A 23,054-nucleotide genomic window follows, 5' to 3' on the forward strand; every position below is an offset into this window, starting at 1 on the left:
GATTGCTTTAGGTTTCCCAATGCATCAAACTTTTTCTTCAGCCTACCAATCAGCATTCTTCCATAAGCTGCCCCATTGAATTTCTCATCTGTGTCGCCTGCCACAGAATCTATGTGCAAACTCGCCCTCCAGCAAACTGACACACGCACAGGTCTTGCCTTTTGTCCTGGCTGCAGTCTACTTGTCCCAATTGTTCATTCCGTGCAGATCCTGCCTCTGTACTACCCTCTAAATAATGTGAACAGTTGGTATCTGAGTTAGTAGCTGTGAAATTGACAGCACTGTCTGCTTACTGTTCCTCCGCTGCTTGGCTAAGTTGTACTTGCTGGATACTCGAAAGAAGAAACGCACCAGGATAGTTTAATGGTGTAATGCTTTAATTTGCATTGATTTGGTTTGATTTATTATTGTTACATATTGGGATACAGTGAAAAGTATTATTTCTTGCGTGCTACTACAGACAAAACATACTGTTCATAGAGAAAGAAAGGAGAGGGTGCAGAATGTACAGTCATAGCTAGGGTACAGAGAAAGGTCAACTTAATATAAAGTAGGTCCATTCAAAATTCTGATGACAGCAGGGAAGAAGCTGTTCTTGAGCCGGTTGGTACATGACCTCAGACTTTTGCATCATTTCCCAACGGAAGAAGATGGAAGAGAGTATGTCTGCGGTGCGGTGGCATCCTTAATTATGCTGGCTGCTTTTCCAAGGCAGCGGGAAATGTAGACAGAGTCAATGGATGGGAGGCTGGTTTGCGTGATGCACTGGGCTTCGTTCATGATCCTTTGCACTTTCTTGCAGTCTTGGACAGAGCAGGAGCCAATATCAAGCTGTGACACAACCAGGAAGAATGCTATTTATGGTGCATCTGTGAAATATGTTGAGAGTCATAGCAGATATGTCGAATTTCCTTAGCCTCCTGAGAAAGTAGAGGCGGTGGTAGGTTTTCTTAACTATAGCGTTGGCGTTGAGGGGCCAGGACAGGTTGTTGGTGATATGGACACGTAGAAACTTGAATCCCTTGACTATTTCCACTTCATCCCCATTGATGGAGACAGGGGCATGTCCTCCACTATGCTTCCTGAAGTCAATGACTATCGCATTCATTTTACTGACATTGAGGGAGAGATTATTGTTTTGCACCAGTTCACTAGATTTCCACCCGGGATGCTGAAACCATGCGCAATGGCCCCGAACTGTCAGCCTCCTGTTTGCTGACCAGCTCAATCGCTGGCCAGCCGGGACCCCTGCAGTGCTGCCCCACCAATCCTGCGGCCCCACCAATCCCACCACCCTACCCCCCCACAGCCCGATTGCAGGCACCCCAACCATTCCCGGGTCAGATTTGACCCCCTCCCCCAGTTCCTATCTCCAGCCCCACTCCCCAAAACAGTTCTTTCCCCCCAGCAGTGGCGACCCCCCAGCAGGCAGCCCCCCCCCCAGTAGGCAGCCCCCCCACCCGCCCCGATCTCCAGCCCCCCCCTCCCCCGTGATGATTCCCCCCCCGACCCCCACAGTACAGACCTCCCAAGAGGCAGACCCTGCCCCCTAGCAGACCCCCGTCCCGGCTGACCTCTCTACTACCCCCCCCCCACCCCATCTCACCCCCCCCCCCCCCCCCCCCAGCCTGCCCTAATCACTGATCACCCTCATGCCCTGAATAGATCACAAATCAGAGTGGCAGCGCGACCTCTCACCCTACTGATTGCCCCCTGAGTCCCGCTGCCCCATTAGGCTCTGCCCCCATTAGGTCCCACCCTCATTAGGTCCTTCCCCCTTGGCACTGTCCCATGGCTGATGGGTAGTGCCAAGGTGCCCCTGGGCATGGGCTCTTTGCCCAGAGGGCACCACCCTCCTGCCGTCCGACCGTCCCTGGGGGACCCTGATTGCCTCCCCTTTCACTCCAGTGGGGTCGTCCTGATAGTTCCCCGAAAGTGGGGACTGACTGTAAACCCCGCTTGAGTGGGGAGAAGTTGGCAGTCCCAGAGAATGCAGTCCCGGGCCCGCTAATTACATTTAAATTATATAATAAACAGATTGCCACTTACCTATCTTCCCATCGCTTTCCAGTGCAGATCAAACGGTGCCAGAAATCCGGCACTGGAAGATGCGCTCGTGGTGGGAACGAATGCACAAATCCCACGCATGCCTGGCCGCAAAATTCTCCCACGTCCCTGCGCTAGAACATTAGTGTAGTGGGGTGGGAGAATCACCCCCATATCTCTTTCCTGTACTCTGTCTCATCATTGTTTGAGGTCCGACCCACTATGGTGGTGCCATCAGCAAACTTGAAAATTGAGTTGGTGGGGAATTTGGCCACACAGTCACAGGTGTATAAGGAGTATAGTAAGGAGCTAAGGACACAACCTTGCGGGGCACCGATGCTGAGGATAACCGTGGAGCAGGTGTTGTTGCTTTTCCTCGCTGATTCCGGTCTGTGGGTTAGGAAGCCTAGGATCCAGTCGCAGAGGGAGGAGCCGAGGCCATGGAGTTTGGAGATGTGTTTTGTAGGCGTAATTGTGTTGTAGGCTGAGATGGTGTCTGACATAAGTATCCTTGTTATCCAGGTGTTCCAAGGCATTATACTGTAGGAATTGTGGGGACATGGAAGAGTGGGATGTGAGCAGGAGGATTAAGTATGACGATATTGTCATTTTTTAAAATGGTTTCAGCCCTGATGCTTGCTAGTACCTCAGCAATGTAAGTCCCAATAATGATCATTGCTGTCCTCTCCATGTGAGTTAAGACATGCAGGTATACTTGTCAACCACTCTCCCACCCCTGGTTGGTTAACTCCTCTACTCCCTTCCATTCTACCCACCCTTTTGTTCAAGAAAGAGGGGAGGATGTCAGTGAATGTCATTCAATATGGTGGGCAGGTGTGGCCCTAGTGGTTGAACAACTGGCAGCATGTGAGGATGCATTGGACACATGAATGTTGGGCATATACCTGATTGATGGAGCTTGTATGTAGGTAAGTGATGTAATGCAGTTGGTCAGTGTCAGAATCCAGTGATACAGTTGATTGGATATGGCATTTGAAGATGCATCCAATGACCCTGACCATTCATGTGAGTCTATTGAACTACGTGTAGTATTGAGACCAGGTTCTCAGAGCTTGACTCTTGACATTGATGTTTGTGACTATCTACTCCACTATTTGTGTTTGGAGGGTCTCCTGCCCTTCCGCCATGGAAACAGGACATCTCTCCTCTCTCCACTCTGTCCCATGTTGCAGCATTCTTCCGTGTTTCCCAGGTGAGTTTCAATTTCTGCATGGTTGCCAGCACCTGTCCAGCCATGATGCACCTTTGCTTTATGAGTGCAGGCTAGCTTTAAGGTGGTGATAGTCACTCACAATTTTATCCCCCGCAGATGTTCCAGCCAATGAACAATACAGACAGCACCAGCTTGGATACTCAAGTCACTAAAATGAGCAGGCCCGATTAAAATTGATGTGCTGCCTACAATGCAGTCAATGGGTATGTTTCTTATGCATCATGCTCCCTGGGCCTATTTTCAAGGGCAATCTAATTTAGCCCCATTTGAGTTCCAAAATCAAAAGGACTAGATAATCAGCACTATGTAAAACAACACAGAAAGAATGCTGAAACAAGAAATTGCATCAAAAGGCAAGGAGAGCCTTGAAATATTGTACTGAAAAGATAAAGTAGTTGGTTAGTGAAGTAACCGTTTCAAGAGATGTATGAAATAGCATTCAAAAGACAAAGTAATAGTCACATGGAAAATTAACAGAAGGAAATGGTCACAGGGAAGATGAATATGTACTCCTGGAAGCTAAGCCAGAATAGAGTCTTGAAACCAAAAGTGAACATGCTGGTAGCACTCAGCATTTGTGGAAAAATAGACTGGGTAGCATTCGCGAATAGGATTCAATATTTTGAGGTGTGTGGCACCTTATCAAAGTTTTTCTGAAAGTTCAAGTAGATGCTGACTGCCCAATTTCCCTCTTGCTGGGTAGCTGTCAAAGCCCTGGTACAGCCAAAGGTCACGAAACACCAACATTGTGAATACAACAGTACACACATTCTACTGGTTTATCCACAACCCTCCGCAAAACTCAATTCCAGTAATCTACAGCATAAGCTGCGTAGTATGAATCTGATGTATGTCGAGCTGTTTCAACAAAAAATATATGTTAAAAAAATACGTAAGGAATATATTTGGCTTATTATTCAAGCATTGTTAAATGCAGCACATTAAGTGTGAGTACCAGACTGCAGTAGTGTGTAATTATAAGTGAAAAGATAATGAGAAGCTAATTCCTTTGAAAGAATGATATTCTATCTTTGATGGTTTTATTTTTTGGTGGAGGGTATTAATTGTACCCTATTTATAGTTTTGGCAGAACCGGAGGTTGTTTACTACAATGTGTTTGTATTTAAATGGACAGATTTCTTGATGTCTCAAGTGATGGGTACCTTCCCTATGTTTATGATTGTGTGCCTAGCACCTTCAGAGCCCTCGTTGCATTTTCTGTGGTTAACTATAGCATACTTGGTTGACTACCCTATCTTCCTCCAATGATCATTCTCTGTTGTCCAGCTCAATGGTACTACCCTCTCCTGGCTTATTTATTTCTTAGAACTCTGTAACGTGTTCTTGAACATTTTTCAACATTAGTGGTGTTAAATAAATGCAGGTTGCCTTGTTAGTTACTAGCAGCTATTAAAGAGTTGCTCTTTGTACCCGAGATGTCCTCCACATTTGGCACAGTGGTTAGCACTGCTGCCTCACAGCGCCAAGGACCCAGGTTCTATTCCCGGCTTGGGTCACTGTCTTTGTGGAGTCTGCACATTCTCTCCGTGTCTGTGTGGGTTTCCTCTCTCAATTCAAAAATGTGCGGGTTAGGTGGATTGGCCATGCTAAATTGCCCCTTAGGTATCAGGGGGATTAGCAGGGTAAGTATGTGGGGTTACAGGAATAGGGCCTGGGTGGGATTGTGGTCAGTGCAGACTCGATGGGCTGAATGGCCTCTTTCGACACTAGGGATTCTATGATTAAATTCTCAATAAGTGAAGCCCGTGAATCCGTATGGTTTTCAGAAATTGATGGCCTCATGTGAAGGAGAGGCTCAGCAAGCAAGGCTGATTATAAATCAGGATGCAGATCTCCCCTGAAGTGTTCATTGTACACCACCATCGAGTATCTAGTGTGTTACTGAGGTTTGCTTCTAATCTGAATAAACACTGGGTCTTACTGAGGCTTGTGCATGGTTCGTGTGTGGCCTGTAAATACTGACTGCATCTGATGAGGCTCAGGGCACAGTGGAAACAGAGCAGACCTTGTACATCAACACACGTAACTGCAGGGCAGTCACACTGATAAGAGTGTAATGCATTGTGTGCTACCAACCGCATTATCAGTCCCGATTCCTAGAGGGAGGTAAAAATAAGCAAATGATTGCAGAAGCACTGGACACAATTTTTGGGTAGCTGCTAATGCCATCTGAATAGGGCCTGTGATGGGTATATTTTACATTGAAATTGTCACCTCAGCTTCCTGGTTTTTAAATTTATGCCAGCCATTCTTCTTTGGTATTCATTTGCAGTCCAGCACATGGGCTGTGATTTAATGGCCACGCTCGGAAATCACGTAATGGCTGCTCAATCTCACGAGAGGCAGAAAACAGGATTTGCGTCATCTAGATTTTGGTTTGGGATCTTCCCTGCCTCCCACCCCCTCCAATGACGCATTCAGGTTCACGCCCAGGTCGGGTGCGAGCTGATTTGCATACATTATAATATTATTCATGGGCTTGATGCCGCGACTTCCAGCCTCGATGTATCTGCCCACCCAGTCGGTGCGACATCATTCCGGAGAGATGGTTTTTGAAAACGACAACCAGTCATGATGACCATGCTGGGGGTGCGCAGGTAAGTATAGCCCTGGATGGTGAGGGACATGCCCGGCAGTGCCCTGATAGTGTCCCTGGTACTGCTGGGAGATGTGCTAGGATGGCGGTGCTGGGGCACCCCACTGGTTGAGCGTCTCCTCTTATGTGTGGTGGGGAAGGGGGAACACTCTGATACTTGTGCGTTGGGTGTCCTGATGTTCATGGGGTGCCCTGATGCTTGTGAAGGTTGTAATGCCCCAATGCCTGTGGGGCCACCCTGATACTTGCAGCCAGTTTTTGGGGGGTACTTTTTGCATAGGTCCAAACGCCCTTTAGTTGTGGCGCTCCAATGTCTGTGGAGCTGGCCTTGCTGGTTCTATCAAGTCCCGCCCTGTCAGAGTGACACCACAAACCACGCCGCCAGGTTCTCTGTGCACTGAGTGCCAGAGATTCTGGATAGAAATCTCTGCTGTGCAGCTGGAGATTTGCAGGCCAGTTTTCTCACTGAAGCTGACTGACAAATTGTGGGATGATTCCAACCCATGGCATGTGCTGTTTAATGTTTAGTGCTGTCCCACTGCAATCTAAACTTGAGGTGAGTATGGTCAAAGCTGCCAACTGTATTCCACTAATTAGTCTTTGTGCACAAATGAAATACAAGACAATTTTTTTAAAAAAATGCTCAATTGCTGTTTTCCATGTTTGATCATTCTGCATAAAAACAATCAATTTATGATCTGAGAAATGTTACCTATACATTCCTCTCTAATTTCTTTCAATGGAAATCTGCACCACTCCCACTTTAGCACACCCCCCAACCTCGCCTCCCTTACTGATAATTTAAACTCATTGTCAGCAATACGATAAGAAATGTGCTAGTTCTTTTAAATTTCAGATTTGTATATTTTCTTCAGTAGCTATAAAAACAATGATGGAAGTGAAGAGCCAGTGAACATTGGGTGTATTTTTTGTGGTCGTTTTATCTCATCAACTGTGCCTGCCAAGAACAAACCTCTTGCAAAATTTGCTCTGATGGTTGCTGAGCTTCAGAAGGTCTACAATCCTGGTGTAACGTCCGCTCTACTTAAAGAGGAAAGTAAATTATGACAAGGCTATAGAGATGCCAAAGCAGCTTTTGTGACATGATGAATTAGCCAGATTTCCATTTGAAAATCTATTTGAAGATTATTTTGCTGAGCATCCCTAACTGGAATAGAATGGGGAAAGAGGGATTATGGACATCTTTTTTCACTTGTTCATTGCTCTGGCTGTCACTGGCAAAGCCAACATTTATTGCCCTTCCCTAATTGCCTCTGAGGCGGTGATGATGAGTGGTCGTCTTGAACTGCTGCAGTCTATCTGATATAGGTACACTCACAGTGTTGTTAGGGAAAGAGTTATGGAATTTTGACCCAAGAGCAATGGAGGAACAGCAATATAGTTCCAAGTCCGGATGGTGTGCGACTTGGAGGGGAGCTGGCAGGTAGTGATGTTCCCAACAGCTGTCTTTGCTTTTGAACGTGGTTTAGAAGATGCTGTCGAAGGAGTCTTTGTTGCAGTGCATTTGTGTCTGCTACACATTGCTACCACTGTGTAGTGATGGTGAAGGAAGTGAATATTTACTATCTGCATCAAGAGTGTAATTTTTTCCATGTATCCATTAGTAGGTCCGAAAATGCAAGATTTATTTGTATATATTTTGGAAGATATATCTGTTCTCCAAAATAGACAGGATATTAATAATGTCCATTTTACATTATTAGCATATATGTAACAGTTCTCTTGTGAGAGGGACTTTCCTTTCCGAATAAGCCCGAATTTGGAGAATACATTGTTTTAAGTATCTTTATTCATAAATATCACCACAAACTGAAAAATAGCCTGGAGATCAGAATGGTCCAAATTTAATAACGGAGACAGAATTTTCAAACCACATGGGAGGCAGGACCAAAGGCAGGAGGGCCATAAAATTGGTGTCGGAGATCGATGTGCATGCTTGCTAATATGTTTCCACCTCTGGCCAGTTTTGGTAGATGCTGGTTTGATGGGGATGGGTAGCCAGGAGTGGGTGGGTGGGGGTAGCCATTGATGGCTCCCTGTCAGCAAGCCCGATTAAGACAATTAAAGGCCTTCTTAAAATCGATGTTCCAAGTCTAACTGAAATTTTCCAGTCGGTTGGCGTGTCCCCACAGCAGCTGAGTCCAGCCACTACATGGATACTGCCTCCAGGCAGTAAACTTGGGGGTTGGGGTGTGCTCAACGCTCCAGCAGGATTTTGAAATGACCCTACACCAGCAGCAGATATATTAAAATGCTCACTACTATGGTTACTATTTAGAGGAATTTTCATCCCCAATGGGGGACACATACATGGGAGGCACGGTGGCACCGTGGGTAGCACTGCTACTTCACAGCGCCAGGGACCTGGGTTCAATTCCTGGCTTGGGTCACTGTCTGTGTGGAGTTTGCACGTTCTCCCTGTGTCTGCATGGGTTTCCTCCGGGTGTGCCGGTTTCCTTCCACAGTCCGAAAGACATGCTGGCTAGGTGCATTGACCATGCTAAATTCTCCCTCAGTGTACCCAAACAGGTTCCGGAGCATGGCAACTAGGGGATTTTCACAATAACTTCTTTGCAGCATGGGCAGCACAGTGGTTAGCACTGTTGCCTCACAGCGCCAGGGACCCGGGTTCGATTCCCGGCTTGGGTCACTGTCTGTGCAGAGTCTGCATGTTCTCCCGTGTCTGTGTGGGTTTCCTCCAGGTGCTCCGGTTTCCTCCCAGAGTCCAAAGATGTGCGGGTTAGGTTGATTGGCCATTCTAAATTGACCCTTGGTCTCAAGGGGCCAGCAGGGAAAATATCAAGGGTTATGGGGATAGGTCCTGGGTGGATTATTGTCGGTGTAGACTCATTGGGCTGGATGGCCTCTTTTTGCACTGTAGGGATTCTATACATTTGGCCAATTTTGCCTTTGCCACAAAGATGTGATAGTTACATGGGTACGATGGGTATAGAGGGATATGGGCCAAATGCGGACAATTGGGATTAGCTTTTAGGGTTTTTTTTAAAAAAAGGGCGGCATGGACAAGTTGGGCCGAAGGGCCTGTTTCCATGCTGTAAACCTCAGAGACTCTATGTGCTATTTGGAATTAGTTTGGTATCTCATCAGCTGATTTCACATAATGGCTGTCTATTTGCATCTGTGCACCGCACTCCAGTCAATGACCTTCCTGGAGGTGTGAAAAGCTTCTTTCCCACCTCATCGAAATGGAAGAATAAACCATTCAGGAGTGAATTGCTGGGACGTTAAAAAGTAATCACCTCAGCTTTCATAATGGCTAAGAGGAGCTGTCAGACATGAGCTGATATATGTCCTTTTAGAATATCCAACTCCTATCTCTCTCTCTCTCCAAAATGATGAGAGGAGGATTTTTTAGTTCTTGCAGCTCCTATTGGAAACTTCCAGAACAAAGGGCCAATCATCTGGTTGTGTGACTTGTCGCAGTCATCTTTTTTCGGTTCAGCTAAAAGTCTATTTTAAAAATAGCAAGAAACATAAAAGTTTTGATATGTACAGTTTGGGATTTATTTTCCTGTTTTATAGGCAGGCAAGTGGAGAGTATTCCATCACATTATTGATTTGTACCATGTCAGGCTTTGAAGAGTCAGGAGGCAAGTTAATCTCCACAGAATTCCCATTCTCTGACCTGCGCTTGTAGTCATAATATTTATATGGCTGCTTCAGTTTGGTTTCTGGTCAAGGATAGTGATGGAATGCTGATGAATGTCAAGGGAAGATGATTAGATGTTCTCTTACAGGAGATGGTCATTGCCTGGCACAAGTGTGGAAAGAATGTTACTTGCCACTGAACAGCCCAAGCGTGAATATTTTCCAGGTCTTGCTACATATGCACACAGATTGTTTTAGTATCTGGGGAATTGCGAATAGTGCCAAACATTGTGCAATCATCAGCACACATCCACACTTCTGATCTTATGGTGGAGGGAGCATTATTGATGAAACAGCTAAAGATCGTTGGACCTGATGCACTCACCTGAGAAACTCCTGTAGCGATGTCCCTGGACTAAGATCACAACCATTTTCCTTTGTGCTACGACTTCAATCAGTGGAGAGTTTCCCCCCCCCTTGATTCCCGTTGATTCGGAGTTTTGCTAGGGCTCCTTGATGCCGCACTTGGTCAAATAGTGCCTTAATGTCAAAGGCCGTCACCCTCAGCTCACCTCTGAAGTCCAGCTCTACTGTCCATGTTTGGAACAAGGCTGTAATGAGGTCAAGAGCTGAGTGACCTGGCAAAACCAAACTGAGCATTAGTTAACAGTTATGGCTGAGTAAGTTCTGTTTGATAGCATACTCCACAATATTTTCCATAACTTAGGGGTGGCACAGTGGTTAACACTGCTGCTTCACAGTGCCAGGGACCTGGGTTCGATTTCCACTTGTGTGACTGTCTGTGGGGAGTTTGCACATTCTCCCCGTGTCTGCGTGGCTTTTCTCCAGGTGCTCTGGTTTTCTCCCACACTCCAAAGATGTGCTGGTTTGGCTTGGCTATGCTAAATTGCTAATGTGGATTGGCTATGCTAAATTGCCCCTTAGTGTCAGGGGATAAGTAGCAGGGTTACAGGGAAAGGGCCTGGGTGGGGTTGTTGTCAGTACAAGCTCGATGGGCTGAATGGCCTCTCTCTGCACTGTAGGTATTCTATGATTCTATTCTAACTTTAATGATCGAGAGTAGATGGGTCAGTAATTGGCTAGGTTGGAATTGTCCTACTTTTTATGCAGGACTTACCTGGGCAATTTTCCACATTGCCAGGTCGATGCCAGTGTTGTATTTATACTGGAACAAGTTGGCAAGGAATGCAGCTATTTTGGGAGCACATGCCTTCAGTACTATTGCCAGAATGTTGTCAGGGTCCATATCCTTTGCAGTATCCAATGCCTTCAGCCCTTTATTGATATTGTGTAGAGTGGATTGAATGGACTGAAGACTAGCACCTGTGATACTGGGGAGGAGGCTGAAATGGACAGTCATTTAGCACTTCTGGTTGAAGATGGTTGCAAATGCTTCAGCCTTGTCTTTTGCACTGATGTGCTGGGCTTCTCCGTCATTGAGGATAGGGATATTTGTAGAGCCTCCTCCTCCAGTTAATTCTTCAATTGTGCACATCCAATCACAGTTGGATATGGCAGGACTGCAGAACTTAGGTCTGCTGTGTTGATTGTGGGATCACTAAACTCTGTCTATCGCATGCTGTTCCTGATCTTTGGCACACAAGTAGTCCCATGTTGCTGCTTCACCGGGTTATCATCTCATTTTTAAGTATGTCTGGTGCTGCTCCTGGCATGCCCTCCTGCACTCTTCTTTGAACCAGAGTTGATCCCCTGGCTTGGTGATAATGGTAGAGTAGGAGGCATGCAGGGCCATGGGATTACAGATTGTGATTTAATGTAATTCTGCTGCTGCTAATGGCCCACATCACCTCACGACTGTTCAGTTTTGAGTTGTCAACAAGATGTGGGGGTATCCTCAACGTGAAGGCGGGACTTCATCTCCACAAGAACTGTGTTGTCATCTCACTGGGCATCCCTTTCTTTATGCCAAGTCCCTTGACTGCGCAAGAAATCCCTGTGTACAAGGGACCCACCCCCCTCCCCTTCCTCAGTGGATCAACAGGAAAGCTCTGGGGTGTGAATCTTCAATGTAGCTACTCCAAGTCCCCAGGCACTATTTTGTACTGCAATCCGAATGAACCTGGTTCATTTTTCAGTACCACAGAGCTACCCAAACTTTTTCTCACTGTGACATAATTTTAATGCTTGAAAATATGTACAACCCCAGTTTTGTGGGGTGGGAGACTATGGTAGAGTTGAACAGAGGCTCATGGGGTTTTGTCCACAACTGTTATGAAGACTCTGATAGGGCCCTTGGAGCTACAAATTGTAATGGAGCCTTGTTGCCGATCCATGAACTGCCCGCTATTCGCCACATTGTGCGTTCAAAGTACCTCCTTCAATCCGAGCGCATCCACGGGAGTCCCCTTGTAGTCAGTTGGAGCACTTCATTGAATAGGCAATCAGGACGCTGAAAAAAATGACCAATCCAGGAATAGCTAGCCTCGTGACGAACTATTTGGGGAAAAACTGGGCTTCCCAGACTCGGAGCTCACCACCCCATCCACAATTTGGGCACCTCTGCATTACTGGATATCTTCATAATGTTGTTATAACAGGCAGTGGGTAATATAAAATCTGTGTTTGTGAGTTCTTAACAGTGCTTGACATGAAGGCAAAGGAAATGCCTATAAATCATGTCTTTTTTTCAACTTATGGAGTAATTTCATCCTAACTCTAGATTCTAATGAACTCACCAGACGATAAACCTGTGTGCTCAGTTGGAATACCAATTTTATACCCCTCCTTATATTACCCTCCAATGGCTTCAGTTAAGAGTAATTTCAGGGAGGATATAAAAGCACCATTGCATCCTATCAATGCCACAGTAAGTTGAAGGTAATGTGATTAGCTGATGTGGTTTGCTCCTTGCTAAAATATTGCATAGCTCGGTGATACAAAGAGAGGGATTCCAACAGGCTCTTCGTTAACTGATCAGAATGAAATCAATACAGAGATATATTAGAGGCTCTTAGCAGCAGGATGTTATCGCAGTTCTGACACATTAACTGAGCAACTGCCGATGCAGTTACAGCACATAAAAATCATATTGTTCTAAATATGAGGCAATCTAATTTTACAAGACAACTCTGTTTAAAGAACTTTTAACATTTGTGTTACTTAATTTCCCTTTCTTACTTAACTCATTTAAAAATGGGACTTTTTATACCTCAGGTTCGATGGCTTTCTTTTTGCAAAAGTAGTTGATTTCAGGAGGGGGGTTTAAGGGGCCCACTGTAGCTACCTAACTAGCCTCATGATAATTGCACTTCAGGCATTCTCGACATTTGGTTAAATCTGATAGAAGGGTTTAAAAACAAAAAATGCTGGAAAATCTCAGCAGGTCTGACAGCATCTGTAGAGAGAGAATAGAGCTGACGTATCGAGTTAGGATGACCCTTCAGAAGGGTCAGCATTTTCTGTGTTTGTTTCAGATTCCAGCATCCATAGTATTTTGCTTTTATCTGATGGAAGGGTTACTGGCCAGAAACATAAGACCATAAGACCATAAGACATAGGAGCGGAAGTAAGGCCATTCGGCCCATCGAGTCCACTCCACCATTCAATCATGGTTGATTTCAACTCCATTTACCCGCTCTCTCCCCATAGCCCTTAATTCCTCGAGAAATCAAGAATTTATCAATTTCTGTCTTGAAGACGCTCAACGTCTCGGCCTCCACAGCCCTCTGTGGCAATGAATTCCACAGACCCACCACTCTCTGGCTGAAGAAATTTCTCCTCATCTCTGTTCTAAAGTGACTCCCTTTTATTCTAAGGCTGTGCCCCCGCGTCCTAGTCTCCCCTGTTAATGGAAACAACTTCCCTACATCCATCCTATCTAAGCCGTTCATTATCTTGTAAGTTTCTATCAGATCTCCCCTCAACCTCCTAAACTCCAATGAATATAATCCCACGATCCTCAGACGTTCATCGTATGTCAGGCCTACATCAACTGTTTCTCTCTCCAAAGATGCTGCCTGACCTGCTGAGTATATCCAGCATTTTCTGTTTTCATTTCAAATTGCCAGCATTCACAGTATTTTGTTTTTTTCATTGGTCGCTAAAACTGGCCATCCAATCATAATCATACTGTTGTGGTATACCTTTAAGTGCCATATCTAAAACTGCTATGCATTATCAGACACACTGTGGTGTATATACTCATGTAATCATCAAGCAGAAATCAGGAATAGGATGAGTGGCATAGTTGTTAGCATTGCTGCCTCATAGTGCCAGGGACCCGGGTTAGATTCCCGGCTTGGGTCACTGGCTGTGCGGAGTCTGCAAGTTGTCCCCGTGTCTGCATGGGTTTCCTCCCACAGTCCAAAAGACATGCTGGATAGATGCATTGGCCATGTTAAATTATCCCTCAGTCTACCTGAACAGGTGCCGAAGTGTGGCGACCAGGGGATTTTCACAGGAACTTCATTGCAGTGGTAATGTAAGCCTGCTTGTGACACTAATAAATACGTTGAAACATAAAAGAAGCAGTCCTTGAGACGAGATGTGTTAATAAGCCTCTCAGACATTGTTGTATAAAGTTTCATATCTTCAAATAATGGAATTGAGTTACCAGTTACCTTCTTCATATGGTTAATGCGTTTGCATGAGGTAGAAACTGGGAGAATGCTGTGAAAATTGACTGCCTCATTCCCGACATTACACTTCAAAAATTACTTCATTGACTCTGGAGAGCTTATTCTGAAGATCAGAAAAAGTACTTTCAAAAGTATATCTCCTTTCTTCTACTTTCTGAGAAAGTTACATCTTTTATTTTGTTTGAGACTTTCATTTATGAGGGGATCCATTTGATTATAATGTAAAAAAAAGGTTCATGGCCTGTCAGCTTTTATGGCAACATCATAGAAACAAAAATAAAAACCGTGAAACAGAAAAATCCTGGAAAAAGCAGATCGGGCAGCATCAGAATGACTAGCTGAACACTTCAGATGTGGCTCTATCAGAATTATCAGTAATTGCTGATGCCTTAGAGAATGATCCAAGGTTAGTGCTTATGCAGAGTGAAGTCCAGTCCATTTTTTAGAATGTATTTCTTTTCATTTTTAAGAGGTTAAGTGGTGTGCAGAACTCTCACCATTTAATTGCATTTCATGCTGGGGGAATGCAAACTGGGAATTTAGGATCTTGTAATTATAAGACCGTAAGACATAGGAGCAGAATTAAGCCACTCGGCCCATCGAGTCCGCTCCGCTATTCAATCATAGTTGATATTTTTCTCATCTCCATTCTCCTGCCTTTTCCCCATAACCCCGATCACCTTATTAATCAATAACCTATCTATCTCTGTCTTAAAGACACTCAATGACCTGGCGTCCACAGCCTTCTGCAGCAAAGAGTTCCACAGATTCACTGCTCTCTGACTGAAGAAATTCCTCCTCATCTCTGTTTTAAAGGATCGACCCTTTAGCCTGAGGTTGTGCCCTCTGGCTCTAGTTTTTCCTACTAGTGGAAACATCCTCTCCATGTCCACTCTATCCAGGCCTCGCAGTATCCTGTAAGTTTCAATAAGATCCTCCCTCATCCTTCTAAACTCAAACGAGTATGGACCCAGAGTCCTCAACCATTCCTCATATGACAAGCTCTTCATTCCAGGGATCATTCTTGTGAACCTCCTCTGGACCCTTTCCAAGGTCATCATATCCTTACTTCGATACGGGGCCCAATGGCTCCCAATTGGTCCAACGGGCCCCAATTGGTCCAATGTTACAAAATCTTTCAAGTAATGCATGGTATATTAAATCGAAAGTTTTACAAGTGCATTATGACTGTGATCATTATAAATTAGATGGGAGAGCAAGATATATTACAGCCTCAAGTTAAGGCGCAAAGTTGAACAGCTTTTGGAAGCAAGTTTTAACAAGATGCTAGTTGTCTTGAGTGTGCAAAATCATAACTGCATAATATTACAAAACTGCAGTTAAAATATTTGTCGCTGGGGCATTAGAATGTTGCTGGTTTATATCAAAGAGGGCTGGTAGAAATCCCATTTGGCCACCTTTGGTTTTCTACTGTACCAGTAGAAACTATTTTTCAAACAAGTTATTTCGGGAAGTGTTCAAAGTAAAATAAAAAGCAAGTTCAGAAACATTTCATGATTTGAAATACTGCAGAAAGAGAGTCCGAAGAATCACAAAATTCATCCTGCCATGATCCTAATTGACGTATTGGCTGTGCTCAGTTGGTTCTTGTCTCTCTCAAGGTTTTAGGTTCAGGTCACATGACAGGACTTCTGTACCAAATTCAACACTGACACTTTGTTACAGCAATGAGGCTCTGCATACCAAGGAGGTAGGTGTATCCCACTCCATGGTGACAAAGGTGGAAACTCTCTCACTAGAGGGGTTCAAAGGTGATGAAGAGGAAGTGTTGAATAAATTGTGGGTCATTGAAGGGGCCGGATGGGATGCATCCAAGGATATTGAAGAAAGTGAGGGTAGAAATTGCAGGGGCACTCACCATACATAATCTTTCAGTCTTCCCTAGACTTGGGGACTGGGGAATTGCAAACTTTATGCCCTTGTTCAAATAATTTAAAAGGATAAGCCCAGCAATTACAGACCAGTCAGCTTCAATGATGGAGAGGCTTCCAGAAACAATTATTTGGGAGAGAATTATTAGTCACGCCGAAAAATGTGGGTTGATTAGTGAGAGCCAACATGGATTTCTGAAGGGGAAGTCATGTTTAATTTGCTGGAGCTCTTTGAATGTTTAACAGAAAGGATCATGCTGTTGGTGAGGTGTACATGGACTTTCAAGAGGCGTTTGACACAAACTTGTGAGAGAAGTTATAGCTCATGGAATAAAAGGGACAATAGCAATATAGATACAAAATTAGGTGAGTAATATGAAACAGAGATTCATGGTCAATTTGGGCTGGAGGAAGGTTTCATAGAATCCTACAGTGCAGAAGGAGGCCATTCGGCCTATCGAATCTGCACCGACCACAATCCAACCCAAGACCTATCCCCATAATCCCATGCATTTACCCTAGCTAGTCCCCCTGATGCTAAGGGGCAATTTGGCATGGCCAATCCACCTAACCTGAACATCTTTGGACTGTGAGAGGAAACCAGAGCACCTGGAGGAAACCCACGCAGATATGGGAAGAATGTGCAAACTCCACACAGACGAGCCGGGAATCAAACCTGTGCTAACCACTGTGCCACTAGGCCGCCCTTGTAGTGGAGTTTCCCAGGGTTCAGTATTGGGCACTTTCTTTTCCTGATGCATATTAATGACCAAGATCTTGGTGTGAAGGGGACAATTTCAAAGCTTGCAGATTATACAAGTATTGTAAACTGTGAGGAGGATAGTGTAGAACTTCAAAAGGACATAGACCAATTGGGGGAGTAGGCAGATAAGTGACAGATGAAATTCAGTGCAGAGAAGTGTGAGGTGATGCATTTTGGCAGGAAGAACATGGAGAGACAATATGAAATAAGTGGTAAAATTCTTAAGGGAGTGCAGGAGCAGAGGGATCTGGGTGTCTGTGTCTGCATAAATCATTGAAGGCAGGTGGATGAGAGCAGTTAATAAAGCATTTTGGGCTTTATTAATAGGGGCATAAGCTACAAGAGCAAGGAGGTTATACTGAACTTATACAAGACACCAGTTAGACCTCAGCTTGAGTATTGTGTACAGTTCTGGGTGTCACACTATAGGAAGGATCTGAATGCATTGGAAAGATTGCAGAAAAGCTTTACAAGAATAATTCCAGGGATGAGAAACGTCAGTTACGAGGATAGATAGGAGAGAAAAATGCAAAGATAGAGATGTTCAACATCATGAGGGGGCTGGATGTAGTAAATAGGGAGAAATTATTTCCACTCATAAAAGGATCAAGAATGAGAGGGCACAGATTTAAAGTGATGAGAGAGAAATCGCTTTTTCGCACAGCACGTGGTTCGGGCCTGGAATGCACTGCTTGGAAGTGTGATGGAGGCAGGCTCAATCGAGGCAATCAAGAGGGCAACAGATCGTTATTTGAATAGAAACTATGTGCAGGAGTATGGGAAAAAGACAGAGGAATGGCACTAAGTCATGATACTCATTTGGAAAGCCAGTGCAGACAAGATGGTCCGAATGGTCACCTTTTGCACTGTAACAATTTTGTGAATAAACGTGAGGCATATATATATATTTTTTTTTTAAATGGGAACGTACACTCCATGGGAAGAGGTGTGGATATTTAGAGACATTTGTGTGTTCAAATATAAAAGTCCCTGAATCTGAGTGAAAATAGATAATGTCATAAAAAGAGGTCAGTATCATTTTGGGTTATATCATTAGGAATATACAGTAATGATAATTTTGTACACAATATTTAATAGACCTCCTTTGTATAGCTTTGGATGCCCTATCATTGAAAGTGCAGAGCAGATGTTCAACAAGCTGATGCTCAGGTGGAATCCCTGGCTATGAGGAGAGAGTTGACATGCAGGGACTGTTTCCACAGGAGCTGAGAAATATAAGGGAAGATTGGATAACAATTTAAAAATTATGAAGTATTTCAGTGGTGCGGCTCGGAGCAAAATACTTATTGTGGTTGGGGAATCGGTGATGAGGGCCATCAATTTAAAATTGTCACCACAATAGTGAGGAGGCACTTCTGGAGAAATTTGATTCTGCAGACTGTCATTGAAGTGTGGGATGCATTGCCACTGTGGGGAGTTGAGGCAGACATCATTGCATTTTTCAAAGGAAAATTGCAGAAACACTTGAAGCGAAAAAACATAGAGGGCTATGGGGAGAGAGGCAGACCATTGAGTTAGTTGTGGATGACACTTGCAAAGAGCAAGCACAAAGCAGGAAGGAATTAATTTCCCCTTTTTATTGTAAGCTTCTATGGTTCAGTGATCTGTTTTCAGATTTCCACTAGCACAGCAGTTCTAAAGAACAAAATGATAAGAAAGAATGCACGGAAGACTTTCTTGTTACTTAGAAATACGGAGAATTTGCTAAAAAATGCTTCCCCTTAACTAAATTTGTACAAGAAACATGACTAACCAGGGTTAATTCTGGATTGTGCCAGCGCTCCTCTTTTGCCAATGAATTTCCCCACACTATTGCTCCGTGTATTATGTATTCATCTAATGTTTTTCAGTTCTTTATCTTTTACCAGAAGCTGTTCTTTAATCCATATTACTATAAACAAAGAAAGATGGTGAAGCACATACTTGGATCACAGTTCATATTCTCACAGTATTAAGCATTTTTTTTGGCAAATGTTACAAATGAATTCCAAGCTCATCTGCACAGGATTTCATGAGTGCCTTTTTAAATATGGTTCCCCAGCGCTTTGCTTTTCCAAAGCTCTGTAGTTGCATTCACACCCACACTCCAACTCCCACACTCTTAACTCCTCACAGTTTCACCACGTTAACTCTTGAGTGTGAACTGAGAACGAAGCTGCACCAGAGAAATTGCAATTTATAATCAGATCTTCTTCAGTACATGATATCATCATAATATAACCTCCACCATCACTATCACTGAACTACCGTGCAGAATAAGGCCATTTGGCTCATTGAGCCAGCACCGACCACAATCCCACCCAGGCCCTATCCCCATAACCCCACATATTTACCCTGCTAATACTCTATGGGGCAATTTAGCATGACCAATCCACCTAACCCCACATCTTTGGACTGTGGGAGGAAACCAGAGCCTCCGGAGGAACCCACGCAGACACGGGGAGGAACATGCAAACTCCACACAGATGGCCACTCGAGGCCAGAATTGAAGCCGGGTCTCTGGTGCTGTGAGGCAGCAGTGCCAACCACTGTGTCACCGTGCTGCCCCTCAACATCTACAGTTTCATACTACAGTTTCCAGTGAAATCTGATTGTGACCATTGCCACTACATGTTACAAAATGTTGCACTGTACAGCTATTAAAGCCTGCAAATTAATATTCAAGTCAACCCAGCCACTTCACAGCACTTGGTTTGTGTTTGTGCCAACTGTCATAATGTGTTGCCGATGAAAAATCCTCTGGCCACACTGATGAGGTGCAGGTGTTTTCTCCACATGATTGCCCCCACAAATACCCGCAACTCTCATCCAAAGCCAGCATATTCCCAGAAATTATCATAAAGATCTTTGCGCTACAGGAATGATTCAGGATCCAGCCCTCCCAGCGGGAAGCAGCACTTGCTTTCAGCACATCTTAGTAAATCATTGGCTACACACCTGTAATTTGGAGAGATGTGTTCCCTGTGAACATTAGATTGCAGCATTATCTCAGATAGCATGACTTTAGAACCCTGGAAACCACAAACTCCCACAAATTTTAAGTTCAATGGACCCTTGAACTCGTGACCCTTTGACAAAAAATCATTGTGCTTGGGTGGTTTTTGAATAAAAGCTTTTTATGGAAGTAACAAAAACAGTAGATTTTTAATAATTCTAGTAGCAGGAATCTATTATCTCTTTAATTACCATTCCTCCTTGTAAAGCCTTCCTTGTTTTTGGATGTTTCATCCAATCTCTAAAATAATGATCTCACATAATCCTTTTGGCTTCAATTGTCCATATGTTTGTCCTTTCTGTATGGAATTTGCTGCTAACCTTTGATTTATTTATCACACTGAAAGTTCTTGCATAATCTATGATTGTCAAAATGTTTCTTGACTTTCACTGTTTCACTGGAATTGTGGCTTCTGATGTGACACCCCTCGATGGATTGGCCATGCTAAATTGCCCCTTAGTCTCAGGGGAGCTAGGTAGGGCAAATACATAGGGTTATGGGGATAGGGCCTGGGTGGGATTGTGGTTGGTACAGACTCGATGGGCCGAATGACCTCCTTCTGCACTGTAGGATTCTATGATCTGTGCTTTTAAGTAGCCTATTCAACTATTCATCATTGCATTATTCGGGGTCTGGTACAACGCGCTCTTCAAAGAACACAAAACAATATTACAGTCTCTCACATGGCAAGCTTTCTCTCAGTACTATACCTGTGCTATATATCTCACCCTCCAATTCTTTTTCCATTGACTCAAGTTTTAATCAGGATTCTTGTCCTCTCACCACTCTGGTCCTCCTTCATATTTTCCATCCACTTATGATTCAGTTCTGTTTATTTGTTCGAGTCCTTAAATTCCTCCAGTGCGAAGCACTCTGCGCTTATTGCTTGCAGCCTTCTCACAGTACAATGGCTGAGTTACTACATCTTAATTCACTGCATGTCCTCAGCAAGCTGGTGGAAATCTTGTTTCTTTCAAGTTTTCAGAGATTGGATAAATTCTGCATGCCCAACTTGGGGCCACGCTCAAAGGAACACAGTTTGATGAACTAATGCTGCAGTGTTACACTCCTGTTGATAGCTTGCATTGCTTTGAGCACAATGTTCAGTACTGCTGGTAGGTGCACTGAATTTACCCCTAAGTTTATTCCTGTCTCTTGCAACTCTAAAGAAAGTGCTGCCACTTTATATAATCAAAAAGGATATTAGTTAGTCTTTATAACAAAAGTGCTAGAATATAAAGGAGGACATTTTTGTGCATCTACAAATACCTGGTTAGACAACAGCTGGAGCACTGAGTACAGTTCTGCTTCCTGTACCTTGGAATAGTCATATTGGTCTCGGAAGGAGCACAGGACAGATTCGAATGTTACTAGGGCTCCAAGTGTTAGATTCTGATGAGGTTACATAAATTAAGCTTGTTTTCCTTGGAATATAGAATGTTTGGGGTGATTTGATTGGCGTTTTCAGGATTTTGAAAGAAATTTTTAAGGTAGATGGAAAAAAAATTATTTTTTAACCAGTGCAGAGCCTAAAACAAGGAGGCATAACCTTAAAATCAGAGTCAAGCCATTCAGGAGAGAAGTTAGAAAACATTTGTTCATGAAAGGGGCAGTAGAAGTTTCTCCTGCAAAAAAACAATAGATACGAGCTCAATTCATTTTATATCAGATGTTTTTTTCTCATCGTGAGTATCGCGGGATGTGGAGCCAAGGCAGATGGATGAAATTAGGACACAGATCAACCATGATCTCATTGAATGCTGAACAGGCTCAAGGGAGCTGAATGGCTGATTGCTGTTTCCAAGGCTCCTATACAATTCTTGGTCTTCTATCTATCAATATGATTCTTTTTGCTATCTTCTCAAACCTTGAATGGAACTTCCACTTCTCCAAGATACTTTGTTCCACTGATTTTTATGAAGAAAATGGCCAAAGAATCCTGAACCATAACAATAAGATCATCTGCAATAACGATCGTGTAATGCTTTTGAAGCAGGGAACAAACCACTTAACTTGTCTAATGTCAAAAAGGTAATGAAATAGGGCATAAAATTTTATGTCACAAAACTCAACTATGACAAATAATAAAGGAAGCAACCCATGAATGTCCTTGTGAATGGAGAAAGACAACAAAACGTTTCTGGTAAAAGAGGATAGTTCCAAATGTGATACAGAGTATCCACGCAACTTCTGAACTCCATTTCACTGTGTTGGAGAACCCAGCAGAAGGTATAGAGAGGTTTCTTCATTTTTAAAGCAAAGTAAATTATAGGACATTGATGGATTAAGAAAAAACATGCATTCTCAGGACACCCCAAAGCAATGGATTGTTTTTCGAAGTGCAGTCGTTTTTAGGCAAATACAGCAGTCAATTTGCATGCAGCAAACAATGAGTGAATGCTTAGAGAATCTAGTTTTTGTGATGTATGTTGGGGGAGGAAGATTAACTGGTTAACCAAGACAATTTGATCTTTATGTCCACTTGAATACAGAAATAAGGACCTGCATAAAGACAGAGGCCGAATGTTATGGCTGTTCATGCCAATGGGATTTTCCCATCCTGCTGCAGTGAACAGAGATTTGGCTGGGCACCAAATTCTCAAACCTCACTGCAGCAGGAGCATGATGTGAACGGCCGGTAAGATTGCCCCCAGAGGCCGGAATCTTCCGTTCTGCAGTCTAAGTTTGGTAGCTGGCACAGGAGTGGAAGAGATTTCTGCTGGGGGATGGGATGGCCGACTATGCATGATCTTGTGCTGTTCAGCTCAATACATATGCATCTACAGAGAGCTCGGTGACTCTCGCAGGCAGGAAGTTGCCATCCCTATCATTACGCCATGGCATCAAAGATCTAGATTTTTTTATTTGCAAAAATATAATTTATTAATAAAATCACTGAAAGAAACTTTACAAAAACATTTCAAATTGTTATAATAGTAAAGAGCAATGGTATTCACATTTTCTCCTGAGAGTAAGACACAATCTGAGGTGCTTTAATTCAGTAATGAGAACATTACAACACTTCAATATTTTTGTTAGAGTTACAGTCTTTTCTCACTATATGCATCAGTTATGTTGCACTCTGCAGCACTTCAATACAGTTACATACAGTTAGGATTAAGCACACAGCCTGAGGGGTTTCACTCGGTGTAAATTGGTTGAAAGGCCTTCCACAGTGGCCTTTTCCCATTGCATCTTGGCGGCAGCTGCTCCAAGCTTGAGGGCATTCCTCAGCGC

The sequence above is a fragment of the Mustelus asterias genome, chromosome 5 (genome assembly GCF_964213995.1).
Source record: "Mustelus asterias chromosome 5, sMusAst1.hap1.1, whole genome shotgun sequence".
Taxonomy (NCBI): domain Eukaryota; kingdom Metazoa; phylum Chordata; class Chondrichthyes; order Carcharhiniformes; family Triakidae; genus Mustelus; species Mustelus asterias.